Raw genomic sequence first — 14,082 nt, 5'->3', positions numbered from 1 at the left:
GAAGTTCTCCCTTGGTTGTGGATGGTTTCCCACTGAGTTCACCCTGTCGACGATCCTCTGCCATAACTCAGTTTTCCTGGCTATGGATGTATGCTGGATCTGTGCTCCAAACAGTTGTGGTTCCAATCTGACGATTTTATCTACCATGACCTTGAACTCCTCATCTGTGAATCGCGGGTGTTTCTGTCGGGACATAGTAGATGTGTTGTGGGTGGTGGGGTGTGTAATGTGCAGGGGTGCGGGTTGTGCAGTTTGGTGCTGTGGGGTTGTGTGGTTCAGTGTGCTTGTGGTATGTGGTGGTTGTGTGCAGTGGCAACGTGTTTGTTGTGTGCAAGGGTGCAGTTGTGTAGTGCGTGCTGTGTGTTAGGTGTGGTGGTGCCTATGGGATCCAGTAGCAGTGTCTCCTACTTGTGCGTTCTTCCGTCTCTTTGTAAAAAAAATCAGGATGCAAGAGTTTGTGGGTATGTGTGGGGGGTGTTTTATAGTGCAGTGATCCGGTGTGTGTGGTGTGTGTATGTGTGTCAGGTGTGGGGTATTCATACTGTCCAATGTGGTGGTGTGTTCTGGTAGAGTTGAGTTTTTGACCGCAGTAATTCGGACCGCCAATGGATTACCGCTGTGCAAAGACCGCTGTGCTGATTTGTGGGTCATAATTTGGAGGGCGGGATGTTGTCAATGAGGGGATGCTGGCAGTGGAACTGCCTCTTTTCCACCCTAGGTCAAACTGACGGTGTCGGATTTTGGCAAGGTACAACGTCCTCCAATCTCAGTTTATCAACGTATCATATGAAAATCAGAAGAACCTGATGCCCCAGGAGAAGGATTTTACCCCTGTTTCGACAAGCATGTAATTTGATTAGTGTCAGACCAAGACTAGTTATTAGGTCTGGAGAAGCTACAGATATTTTAGCAGAACAAACATTGAAAAGGGTTCACTTTGCCTTGCAAATATCCAGTACACGCCTGTCAAAGTCCTCTTAATCCTTTACCATCAATATTCTGATAATATTGATATGTGTTTTTGCTAGAAGAAATAACCTATAGATGTGTTGTGTTTGCCAGTCCACAGCACTTTCAAGGGAGATGTGATATAAATAGAAATGGCTTCATTTTCTAAAAATGGTCATGTACAAATGTAGTTTGTCTCTGCTCAGCTTTTGGAAGTTCACATCGGAAATTGTAGCCTGTGTCAGAGACTAAAAAGAGAAGACGAGGCACCTTTATCTTTCTTGAAATTAACACCTCTTCAAAATTGCCGTATGCAAATGAAAATAAATAAATAAGGATAAAATTGAGTATGAGGTATGTTTACAGTAAAACTTAATATACACAGTCACTCACCTCCTGCCAAGACTAATGAAAACAAAACATACTTTCTGTTCCTCGTGGCTTATTTCGAATGCAAAACCGAGTGCCACTTGAAAGGATTGTCAAAAGAATTTTATAAACAAGAAAGAGGTAGAGAATTTGTAAGCAATTCTTATTGGTATATTGTTATAGACTCCTCCCTTACCGTACCCATATATTTGTATCAGATTACCTTTATTATTAACAATTCTGCTTGTGAATATTTTTAGCTGTCCTTTCTGAACCTTCAGTGAACATCTATGTAGCAAAAAGTGTTACATAAACAATATAATGTGGAGTATTGGAGTTCAGCTGTAGTTTAGCAGTTGTTTTTAAATTGCCTGCCACGATGCACAGTAAATAACGATTTTCTACATGGAAAGGATGTTAGTTTCTTCTTGGAGAATTAACATGTTTGGCTGCAACTGCTGAGTAACACAGCAGGTACATCAATCCATCTAATTGAGTTACACAAAATCAATACTGAATCTGTGGAGTCATTAATTCTGTCACTCCATTAGTGGTAAAACTATGGTTTAAAATCTCAGCGGCGATAGTGCCTACCGCAGGAGACTAAAATGTTTCCACTATAAAAAGACAATTTTACATACTGAATGTTTTTTGACTCATGGTTCCTCCTGCTCTGGCATGCATATATATGTCAGAGCAAAATGAGTCGATGTAGTGTTTCGGCCTTGCCATCTTATAATCTGACTGCCAACAACAACCAGCCAGCAGTATCTGCACATCTTCTAATTAACCTTACAAAGAATGCCTAAACTTCTTATGCGTGAAATAGATTAAAACATACAGATTATATATTTTAAACATATATTAAAATTGCCCATGAGCTGGCAATAATGCATATTGTTAATAATTAAACCACACACAAGTTTTTCACTGATTTTTAATATGCTTGAAGGACCAAGCATTTAAGAACACAATGTGATTAAACTCCTGTTTCCAAATAGTAAAGTATAAGCTGTGTATCTCCACATTGTGGGCCTGTATGATATTTTATGACACGCAGGAATCATTGTGTAATTCCTTTGCCTTACAAATCATATTATTCCGCACACATGATTAAATGCTGAACTGTCACATTAGTGTGCTGTATATTTCGTGCAAACTCCTTACTGGCAGTACCTGGTAAAATCTGGAACATAGTGACAGAAATAAGTCAAGACAAGCCAATAGGATTGGTTTGCATTATCAGTTTGGAGCTAAGCAGTAGTTCTGTCAGCCCGGCAGTACTACTGTCAACTAGGTAGTACTAGTGCAGGCTTCCTCTGGCACAGATGACCGGTACTGTACATACACTGGCACATAGAGTGGACTACTGGTGCACATGTGTCAGGGATAGAAGCTTCCCGAGATTCAAAAGATGTACAGTATGGACAGCAGTGCATTGAAAGCACTGGGCACATATAAATAGCCACAGTCTGCTTCAGCAGGTGCTTTAACTACTGTGCTATTTTCAGGAGCACTGGGCCATCAGGCGTCTACCAAGAACAAGGCATGACACATGCCTGAATACAAGAAGACACACAAGCATCACATAGTGCCAGACTAAGAAAGGATGTAGAAAGTGTCACACAGGATATTGGGCACTGGAACACAAGAACAGGCTGAACTTTCAAAGTAAACTCTCACAGGGCACTTTGCATGTCAGGTCAGCAGGTAAATAGACATCGTAAGTTTGACTGTCACATGTATGGACTCTCACTTCCATTCCTGTTTTGAACCCTTCACTTTTATTTCATTTATTTCTTCTTCAGTTCCTTTAGGTCAGAGCTTTCCACCCATTTCTATAGTCCTATGCTGTTTGTAGCTTGTTTTGCTATCCCTTATCTTGCAGGCTTTGATGGACTCTCTTTTCGGTACTGGGCTGGTATCCAGATTTTCCAGGAGGCTTGTTACAGTCTACTACATTCAGAAGCCAGTGAGCTGCAAATTAGTTTCTAAATATCGGATTTCCTTGTGGCTAAGCACTAGTTACTTAATATCTAAAATTTTACTGCGTGTTACAGGCAACCACTACAGTATGTGATACTACTGACTCGTCTTCACAAGGTTGCCAGGTTTGAAAGACAAATGTGTCCTGTGTGCTCTTTCTTTCAAGACTTGTTACACGTAGCCTACTTAACAAAGCTACTTCCCATAAGAACATTAAACAATACTCCTTCTTTGCCATGGGAATGAGCAAACAACTGCAGGCAATGTATTCCACCAGTAAGGATTCAGAATGACATGGAAGAGACCGAAGCAGGAAATTGGCAGAAAGATTGGCAGCTGCCACTTCTTCAATTAATACAACACTTTTGACTTCTTCTGGTTTGCCAGCACCTCCACCACCACCTGCAGCATCTGTCCCTTAACAGTACCTGCTCCTGGTACAGTAGTGACAATATATCATTTCAGGCAGAATTAGATATGGCAGTACAGCCCACGGTGGCCTCTAATTATTTTGTGAAAAAGTTCAGAAAAAGTTTTAAGTGTCCATATTTGTAATCTTGAAGGGGAGGGAGTACACACTAACACCCCCGAGGGTCCATGACCTTTTGGACACAAGTTGGTGAGATAGGACTCAATCTCTCAGAAGCCCCCCAAAAGGTCAATGGTAGATCCATTTAGGTTTGATCACTTGGGCTCTTCTTTGATGCAAGCTTTTGGAAGCTTTTGTGTTCCTCTTGGTTAACAAGAGCTAGCCAACTAGCCTTTGGAATCAACTCTTCTTTTCTGGGCTCAAGTGGGAGCTGGTCCAGCCTCGGGTTTGCTTACCATGAGTAAAACAGCAGGCTCAGTCCTTCTTCTGAGTTTCAGACTTTTGGTCAGCAGGTGAAGTCCTTCTGTTTTCCCACAGATCCAGCAGTATTCTGATGAAGGTAGCCAGGGGTGCACTTTTATGCCTGGCACTAGCTTGTGGGTGGGGGTGACTTCCTAACCAATAGGGAAAAAGTTCACAAGTAAAACCTTACTTACTTTGACATCACTTCCCTGGTGATTAGCACTAAACAATTCTATAGTTCATCTCTCTGCATACATTTCAAGATGTCACAAACTTTCTTCGTCTGAGTCAGAGCTAAGATCACACCCCTGAGATATGTGTATGGCAATGAGGAATTCCCCAGAAAAAAACAGTCCCCAGTTTTGCTCCCACTGAGCTTGGTACTTTTCTGGCTACTTACAAATTGGTATGCAAGTCCTAGGTGTGAGTTACATCTGCTTGTGACAGGGCCTGCCCTTTTAAAGCTCATAAAGTTAGTGGCCCCTAGGCCATCTTATCAAGAGGAGGTAACACTTCCTTCCAGCCAAAGCCCTTTTGTTCCCTTTCCTGATAGCAATTCACACCTCCCAGAAGGCTGGCAGATGACATTTCAGGATTATCTCTGAAAGGCTACTGGAGGCTGTAGGTAGGAAAAAGCCAACTTTCTAAAAGTGGCAATTTCAAAATAGTAATTTAAAATGTGGCCTTCCTATCAGATTGGATTTTATATTCCTATTCATTTGAGTCCTTGACTCATAAGTCCAGCAATTCCCAAACCAATGTTATATAGTATAAGATGTTATGATGTAGCTCAGTGCTTTTCTATGGAAGAGCCAGCCTTGCCGCAATGAAAAACTGCTTTGGGTTTTTTCCACTGTTGGAACATGTGAACCATTAAATGTACCTGCTGTATTTTACATACCATTCACCCTGCTTTATAGGCATTTTAGGCCTATCTTCGGCATGTCAAAATGGTTACTTTGACAGATCAGAATGACAGATTAAAAATGCCCAGCCAGGCTGTAGTGACAGGCCTGAAAACAGAATTTTACAGTGCTACTTTAGTGGGTGGTACAATGAGTGTTGCATTCAACTAGTAATGTTAAACTTACAGGATCTTGGGACATGTACCACATACTAGGGATGTACATATTAATGTGCCAATCAAGTGTGTACCATGTATAACATGTTTGAAAGAGAGAATACAAACACTTTGCCCCAGGTTAGCAGGAGTAAAGGAACGCTCTAAGGGCAGGGTGCATCATATTTAAAAGGTAAGACATGTGCCCCCCCAAAGTTGTTTTTCACTGTTGTAAGGCCCATCTCTCCCATTGACAAATACTGTTACCTTCTTACACTTAATACACGCTAACTTTGGATTTGGGACAGGTAGAGTTATATTGTTTTCACTTAAATGAACTGTAAATTAAAATCCTTTTTGATGGTGCAGTTGGATTTTAAGTCAAAGTTCTGAAAAGTTGCCATTTTTTGCCCCTACCATTTGGGCCTTCTATCTGTGTTCTGGGTCACATGACTTTGAATGGTTCTGTTGTTTGTGTATTGTTTCCAGACAGTAACACAAAGGTGGCTAAGTATGGACATGATGCGTCATCCTGGCAAGATGACTGAGAAAGGCTGTACTCAGACCCTTTTAAAATTAAAAGGGGTTTGCCAGCTGCTCATACAAAGGAATCTGAGAAGCATTAAAAAGGGAAGGGGAAAAACTTTCTAAAACCAGATGTGATGATAAGACAGTGAGTCACCCTACACAAAGACTTGCTCAGTACACTTCTAGACCTGTGGAAGTTTTTTAACGGACTACATTGCTGTCTGAGGATGACTGGACCTGATTGCTTTCATTTCTAGCTAACCAGAGTGACTGCAATGGTCAGTTAGCTGGTCTCCCGTGTGAGTTTCAGGAACACAACTAGCTTTGGAGGTTTCCTTATAACTGCCAAGGTGCAACTGTACCTGTGTAGATTGAGTCTTGATCCAAAAGATATGTCTCCACAGGCTCAGGACGCTTTGGTGGCATCAGATTTTACTCCTCACAAAGAAAAGTCAACAAGCCTGTAGTCTGGGCTCCTCACAACGGAAAACGGGCCTGTTCGCACCAGGACACTCTACTTGCAATGACTTCTGATGCAAAGTTCTGGTGAAATCTGCTCTTTGTGCCACCAGCAACTGCCTGCAATGACCATCAACACGAGAGCTACAAGTCATGCTACAGTAATGTTAGCCAGAATGACTGCAAACTTCAGCAATGATCATCCACAGTGCTTGACCAGATCTTTGCTCTACAGTGATGACCATCCGCATTACTTAATCTGCTCTAAGTCCATGATGCTTAGCCTCTTCCATGTGGCTCACTTCAATGCGTACAAAACTCTTTGCATCAGACTCGAGAAGGTAACTTTATAGTAGGACTAACCTGGTCCCTGTGTCTGACCTGCCCTCCAACACTATTGGCCTGAATTTATGGTATAGCATGACCATGTGACCAGGGAGCGGTGCTTTGTGATTTTAGGCATTATTTTCACTAAGAATCTCAACACTGAATATCTACAGGTCTACTCATTAGATTTTTGTTGTCCTGTATGTATGATGTATATACTTTAAACATTGCCTCTACAATAAGCCTGACTGTTTTTGTGCCATGCTAAAAGAGGGTTAAGCACAGGATAATATAATTACTTTTGTGGTTAACCTTGACAATGATTGTGGTTGTTAACGCACAGCGGTCCGGGAATACTTTTTTCATGATTAAAGTTCAACAACCACCAGTGCACAGGTGAGGCACCATTGACAATCTCACCTTTTGATGCCGACTAGATCTTTGGACTTGGTGAAGAGTGTAGTAGTCAGAATCATTCAATCACAAATCAATAAGATCATACCATAAAACAATGCTATACACAATAAACAATTTAACACTAAATCAAACTCCAAACCGAATAATGTTTCAAAGCTTTATTACAATCCCAAAGTCAATGTCACATATATGGTGGTCAACTCTTAATTATAATCAAACATGAAAACCAGTCTTACCAAAACGTCTGGAAAGATTTAACCTATTAAACATCAATACTGTTATACACTTGAAAATAGTGATTTAGATTAAAAACAACCCAAATGAACATTATGATCGGACTTTAAAGCAGATGGTGACATCAGTAAATCATCAAATTACAGCTCAACGTTCAATTTAATATTTTAGATTTCAGACTTAGGGCCAGATGTAGCAAAGGGTTTTACCCATTCTGTGCCTATGGGAAAATGTGTTCGTACATATGGCCCTTAGTTCATTCCTATCACTAACACAATTTGGACTTGCATGTGTGGGAACGGGCTAACACATGCAGGCCAAAGCAAAAATAAAAGAAAGACAAAAATAATTTGGAAAATATCTAACTAGAACAGGTTACTATAAAAAATAGACTGGTGTAAGTAACTAACTAAAGAAAAACAAGAAACCACATTTAGTTATACCTCTCCTCATGGGACAACAGACAGGAGTAGTTTGTCAGGCAAGACGGTCACGATCTTTTGGCATCAGATGAAATCAACATCAGGACAGTCCAGAATACGGGTAGCACATAGAACAATTCAGCAACTCGTTGGACTTATTAGTACTGAACCACAAAACAGAATAGGGCAATTAAACTAAGATAAGGAAACTCCTCTAGAGACATAGAGAACAGAAGGGTGACAGCAGACTTAAAATAGAAGTGGACAGCTTTCAAGCAGGAGGGAATCTCCAGGAAGACTGACTCCAACAATGCTAACTAAAGAAGTGACTCCCAACTCAAAGTTTCTCACTAGTTAAAATATGCACAAGCCATTTGATTGGTCCTTCAGGTGGGCGCGCTTCGGACCTCAGTTTCAGCATCCAGTGGTTGTAAATGGCACCACCAATTCTCCTACTTTTTCTAATCTTCTCAGCAAAAGTTCATTGTTCAATCTCATGACTTCACACATTTTTGACAAAATATTATGGCCTTCATTACAACCCTGGAGGTCGGTGTTAAAGCGGCGGTAATACCGCCAACAGGCCGGCAGGAAAAAAAATGGAATCACAACCATGGCGGAAACTGCCAACATAGACAGCCAATTTAACACTCCGACTGCCACGGCGGTAGAAACAAACACAGCGGCGGTCACCGCCAACAGACAGGCGGAAGACAAAGTACCGCCCATTGTATTTCAAGACGCCTATCCGCCACCTTTTCCGGGGCGGTACCAATGCGATCAAAAGCACGGCGGAAACAGTACACAGAAGGGAAAACACTCACCTCTCGACACCCAACGAGGAACTAGGATGCCATGGAGCCCGAGTTACACATACTGCCCATGCTGGTGTATCTTCTCATCTACCAGGAGTACGAACGGCGGCGGCGGTGGCGACGACCAGGGTGAGTACTGCACCTACAACACAGGGGAGGGGGGGAAAGAGAGTGACACACACACACACACAACACGCAATACCCCCACCCCCACCCTCACCCACAACAACATATACACAAATACATGCAGCAACATTGCATATACACACCCCACCCCCTGGAAGAAGACAAAAGGAAATGATTGTAATGATTGTAATCATGAAAAATCAGATAGTCTTTGTGCCCAGAGTGCTCGACGTGCAGTGTGGCCGGTACAATTCCCTCACCTGGGTGTGTGTGCCACGAGATTGCCGAGGTACTGGTAGCATGATACGTCATGGAGGCAGAGACATACCCCACACTGCTGCGGCTTCGCCTTCCACCTGTAGATGCAAACAGTGATGGAAGTCATGCCTCATGGAAGCTGCCCAGGGTCCAGGAACTCTCCTTCAGCCTCGGACGACTGACCACTGGGGATGGTAGCCATGTCAGCGGTGGTGCACGTCCGAGCACGTCGCGGGGCTGGTGGCGGTGCTTGCGGCGGTGTCTATGGCGGCGGTGCTTGCGGCGGTGTCTGTGGTGGCGGTTCTGGCGGCGGTGTATGGGTCAGCACCTGCTGAGGGACACAGCAGGACGGCTGCCCACTGGGGACTGTCGCTGAGGCTGTAGATATGCCAGTGGCGGTGCAGGTGGTAGTGCAGGTGGCGGTTGTGGTGGCGGGGCAGCTAGCGGTGTTCGCCGACGTACAGGTTGGTGTGGTCGTGGACAGAAGGTGTGACACTGGTCCCTCAGTCGGTGTCACCATGCCCTCTCCTGACCTGCTCTTCTGCTTTTGGCCCTTCCCCACCTTTGATGGTGCCGCAGTTGTCTTGCCACTATCCCCTTTTATTTTTGCTGAGGCCTTGGTGGCTTGGTGGCTTGGTGGCTTGTTGTTTCGGCTTCTCCCTCCGGGATGTGGGAAGCTTTTTCACCTTGGCAGGTGGCGAAATGTCCTTGCCCTCACTACGTGGCACATTGGCAGCCCTGATGGATGGCGCACTCGATGACCCCGCAGTTTCTGGCACAACTGTGCCTCATATCCCCTTGTCCCACCTTACAGGTCAGGCAGCCGCCATTTCAGGGGGCCACATGGCATGAAAATAAACTGCGTCACACCTATCTAGGCCGGGAATACAGACAGATACCAGCACATAGCGGATTACTAACGTTTCAGCAAATAACACATTGTGATACCTCAGTGTTGGATGACTCTCTGCTCGCTGTTCTCCTCCATAGGGCACGTCTGCTGGGGCAGGTGAGGAGATGGCGACATCCTCCGGTGTACAGACCCCTGGTGGACCTATTGACAATGGAAGAAAGACATAATTATCACATACAGACTTGATCGTGCAACAATCCAGGAAATGTGTGCCCAGTTGGCTCCAGACCTGATGTCAGCTATCCGCCATCCCACAGGGATACCACCTGTAGTGCAGGTCCTGTCTGTACTCCATTTCCATTTCAAACAACAGTGGCCATGGAATCAGGGATGGCACAGCCAATGTTCTCTAACGTGTTGTCCAGAGTGTATCTGCCCTGCTGAAACACATGCGCAGCTACATCGTTTTCCCTCAGGTGGAGGATTTGCCCATAGTGAAAGGTGACTTCTATGCCCTGGGACATATCCCCAACATCATTGGTGCCATTGATGGTACACATGTGGCATTTGTCCCCCCGCAGGAATGAACAGGTGTACAGAAACCGGAAGAGCTACCATTCCATGAATTTGCAGATGGTGTGTTTGGCAGACCAGTACATCTCCCATGTGAATGCCAAGTATCCTGGCTTTGTGCATGACACTTACATTTTGAGGAATAGCAGCATCCCTTATGTGATGGGGCAACTCCAGAGGCACCGTGTGTGGGTAATAGGTGAGGCCAAGGTCCCAATACAGTTGACATAGGTGTCTGGGTCTGGGGTTGTCCCTAAGGGTTAGTGTGTGTATAACAGTTGTCCCTCGACATTTGCAGGTGACTCTGGTTACCCCAACCTGTCATGGCTACTGACCCCATTGAGAGTCCCAGGACAAGGGCAGAGGAACGCTACAATGAGGCACATGGGCGAACTAGGAGGATAATCGAACGCACCTTCGGCCTCCTGAAGGCCAGATTCTGGTGCCTCCATCTGACAGGTGGTTCCCTATACTACTCACCGAAGAAGGTGTGCCAGATAATCGTGGCCTGCTGTATGCTGCACAACCTGGCTTTGCGATGCCAGGTGCCTTTTTTGCAGGAGGATGGGCCAGATGGTGGTCTTGTGGCAGATGTGGAGCCTGTGGACAGTGAAGAAGAGGAGGCAGAAGAAGAGGATATCGACAACCAAAACAACATCATCTTGCAATACTTCCAGTGAGACACAGGTAAGAAGATGTCACTGCTTCCCACATCTCATACTATTGTTGGAGCTAGCATAAGTCTGTCATTTTCACTCAGTGTATGGACCCTGACATGTCACTTTGACTTTCCATTTCACAGATCTGGGTCCCACTTTGTGCCCTCTGCTATGTTTACTCCTGGCCTACAGCTGTGTTACATTGGTATGTGAACAATTAAATTGACATTGCTATGTTCCATTGATATTGTAATTACACATTTGTGAAAACACAGACTCACTCCAGATTGTTTTGTGATTGAAGTGTGTTTATCCCTGTGCAAATAAATGGAGGGGGTTGTAAAATGGGCTGGGGTGATGGTGGAGGTATGTCCATTGCAGAGTCCAGTCTATGTGTTTCACAGGTGCATTGTCCAAAGGGGCATAGGAAGTTGAGCAATGGCAGTTTAAAGATGGACAGGGTGACATAGTGGGACAGAAGGGTGACATTCAGGAGAGTCTTATTTCCTGGCGGGGGTTTTTGCAATGTTCTCTGTCTTGTTCCTGGATCTCAGGGACGGTTTGCCAGGTGGTTCTCCATCTGTAGGGATTGGGGTGCCGGTGTCCTGTTGTTCCTGTGATAGTGCCTCCTGTCCACTAGCGCCGGCGGAGGTGGAGGGCTGTTCATCATCCAGGCTAGTGTCAGGGGCCCGTTGGTGTGCCACTGTGTCCCTCCTGGTGTTGAGAAGGTCTGCCACCACCCCTGCAATGGTGACTATGCTGGTGTTGATGGACATCAAGTCCTCCCTGATCCCCAGGTAGTGTTCCTCCTGCAGCCGCTGGATCTCCTGAAACTTCGCCAGTACCGTGCCCGTGGTCTCCTGGGAATGGTGGGAAGCTCCCATGATGTTGGAGAGTGCCTCGTGGAGATTGGGTTCCCTGGGCCTGTCCTCCTCCTGTCGCACAGCAGTCCTCCCAGCTTCCCTGTAATCCTGTGCCTCTGTCCCCTGAACCGTGTGCCCACTGCCACTGCCCCCAGGTCCCTGATCGTCCTGTGTTAGTGGGGTTGCCTGGGTTCCCTGTAGTGGTGGACACACTGCTGATTGACGTGCCCTGGGGACAGAGGGATGGGCCTGCTGGGTGGGTGCTGTGCTGGTGTTTCCTGAGGGGGGAGGCTCTGTGGTGGTTTGTGACTGTGTCAGGGGAACCGACTGTCCCGAGGTCCCTGATGGGTTGGACTGGTCATCTTGATCCAGGCGTGCAGAGCTGCTGTCATCACTGTGGGTCTCTTCTGTGGGGGGACTGGATATGTCTGGCACCTCCTGTCAGGTGACGTTGGGTATGGGTCCTGTTGGGGTGTAAATGCATAGTTATTGTATCTGTGTGTGCCATCTTGTGCAATGGGTGAGTGACCTTCTACTCCTGTGCTTGCTTTATTGTCTTGGTCCTTGTGTGATTGGTGATTTTGGGGCATGAGTGAGTCTCTGTACTGGACATGCTTTGGTGATTGGTCTCCATGCATTGGTGTTACATGCAGAGCTTGGTTTTGGGATGTGTGGGTTGTGTTAGTGGGGTATCTGTGGGTTGTTGGGGTGATGGGTGTGAGGGTAAGGGTGGGGGTATGTGATGGCATGCAGGTGGGGTGTGGGGAATAAAGTAGTAAATATAAGTCTTACCAGAGTCCAGTCCTCCTGCTACGCCTGCGAGGCCCTCAGGATGCATTATTGCCAAGACTTGCTCCTCCCATGTTGTTAGTTGTGGGGGAGGAGGTAGGGTCCACCGCCTGTCCTCTGTATTGCATTTTGGTGTCTGGATACCACGGAACATTCCTTACCCCGTAGGTCGTTCCACCTCTTCCTGATGTCATCCCGTGTTCTTGGATGCTGTCCCACTGCATTGACCCTGTCGACGATTCTCCGCCATAGCTCCATCTTCCTAGCAATGGATGTCTGCTGCACCTGTGATCCGAATAGCTGTGGCTCTACCCGGACGATTTCCTCCACCATGACCCTGAGCTCCTACTCAGAAAACCTGGGGTGTCGTTGAGCTGCCATGATGTGGTGTGAGTGATGTGTGAGGTGGTGTCGTTTGTGATGTGTGAGGGGATGTGTTGGTGTGTGTTGTTTGAGGTGCGTGGATGTTGTGTAAGTGATGGTGTTGTGTGTCTGTGGGTGCAGGTGTTGTTTTGGGTAGTGTCTCTCTCTGGCCTTCTTTCAAAAAATTGGCAGTAAGGCTTTGTGGGTGATGTGGGTGTGTGTTTTATATTGGATTGGGTGTGTGGGAGTGGTGTGTGTATGTGTATCAGGTGTGTGTATTTCGAATTGTCCAATGTGGTTGTGTTTTGTAAATGTTTGTGTATTTTGAGCGCAGCAGTGTGTACCGCCTATGGAATACTGCGGTTGAAAGACCACCGCTTTGATTCGTGGGTCGTGATATTGTGGGTGTGTTCCTGTTGGCATGACGTTTTGTTATCCTCTTTTTATCACTGACCTTTGGTGTGGTGGACTTGTGTGGGTGTCTGTATTGTGGCGGATTCCGAGCTGTGGGTCGTAATTCCTGTAGCGGAATTCCGCGGCCGCTGTGGTATGTTGGCGGTCTTCTGCATGGCTGAAAGCGGGATTTACAGCCAGGGTTGTAATGAGGCCCTATATTCTCTAATTATTTGATACTTAAGATCCTTTCCACGATAGACAACAAACTAAACCAATACATTTTGCATGAGAACTACAAATAGTGCTATATTATTATTCTAAAACATGTTTCTTGCCTTCAATACAATAGAACATTAAACATCACGTTAGCAACCTAGGGAAAATAATTTGTTTCGGAGGGGACAGAATAAACATGTGATTTTCCATTACTGCTGTAAAATTAATCTCATCAAGCCTAGTCAAGCTAACAGAGCCTTAATATAGCCAATACATTAATCCATTAATAAACCTATTGCGCACTTTAATGTTTGTTAGACTTTTCATCCTTGGAGTGGTCTCCCTTAACTTTGTGCCTCTGTTTCCCAGGTTGTTGATGTGTGCTGGACTCTGATTTTTCTGTTTTTGTTAATCTGGGCACTTTTCCACTGCTAAATAGTGCTAAGGTGCAAGTGCTCCTTTACAAAATGTGTATGTAATTGGCTTATCCATGATTGACATATTTGATTTATTAGTATGTCCCTAGTACAGTGCTCTAGAGGTGCCCAGGGCCTGTAAATCAAATGCTACTAGTGGGCCTGCAGCACTG

The 14,082-nt window shown here is 45.2% G+C and overlaps 1 protein-coding gene across 1 annotated transcript in view; it reads right to left on the bottom strand.

Moving 5' to 3' along the window:
• CSMD1 (CUB and Sushi multiple domains 1) overlaps positions 1-14,082 on the bottom strand; it is a 5,088,256-nt gene that overhangs the window by 2,913,582 nt on the left and 2,160,592 nt on the right. The window lies entirely within an intron of this gene.

This window comes from Pleurodeles waltl, chromosome 5, assembly GCF_031143425.1.
Source record: "Pleurodeles waltl isolate 20211129_DDA chromosome 5, aPleWal1.hap1.20221129, whole genome shotgun sequence".
NCBI lineage: Eukaryota > Metazoa > Chordata > Amphibia > Caudata > Salamandridae > Pleurodeles > Pleurodeles waltl.
The sequence above is the reverse complement of the archived record's forward strand: the minus strand, read 5'-3'. Positions and strand labels throughout refer to the sequence as shown.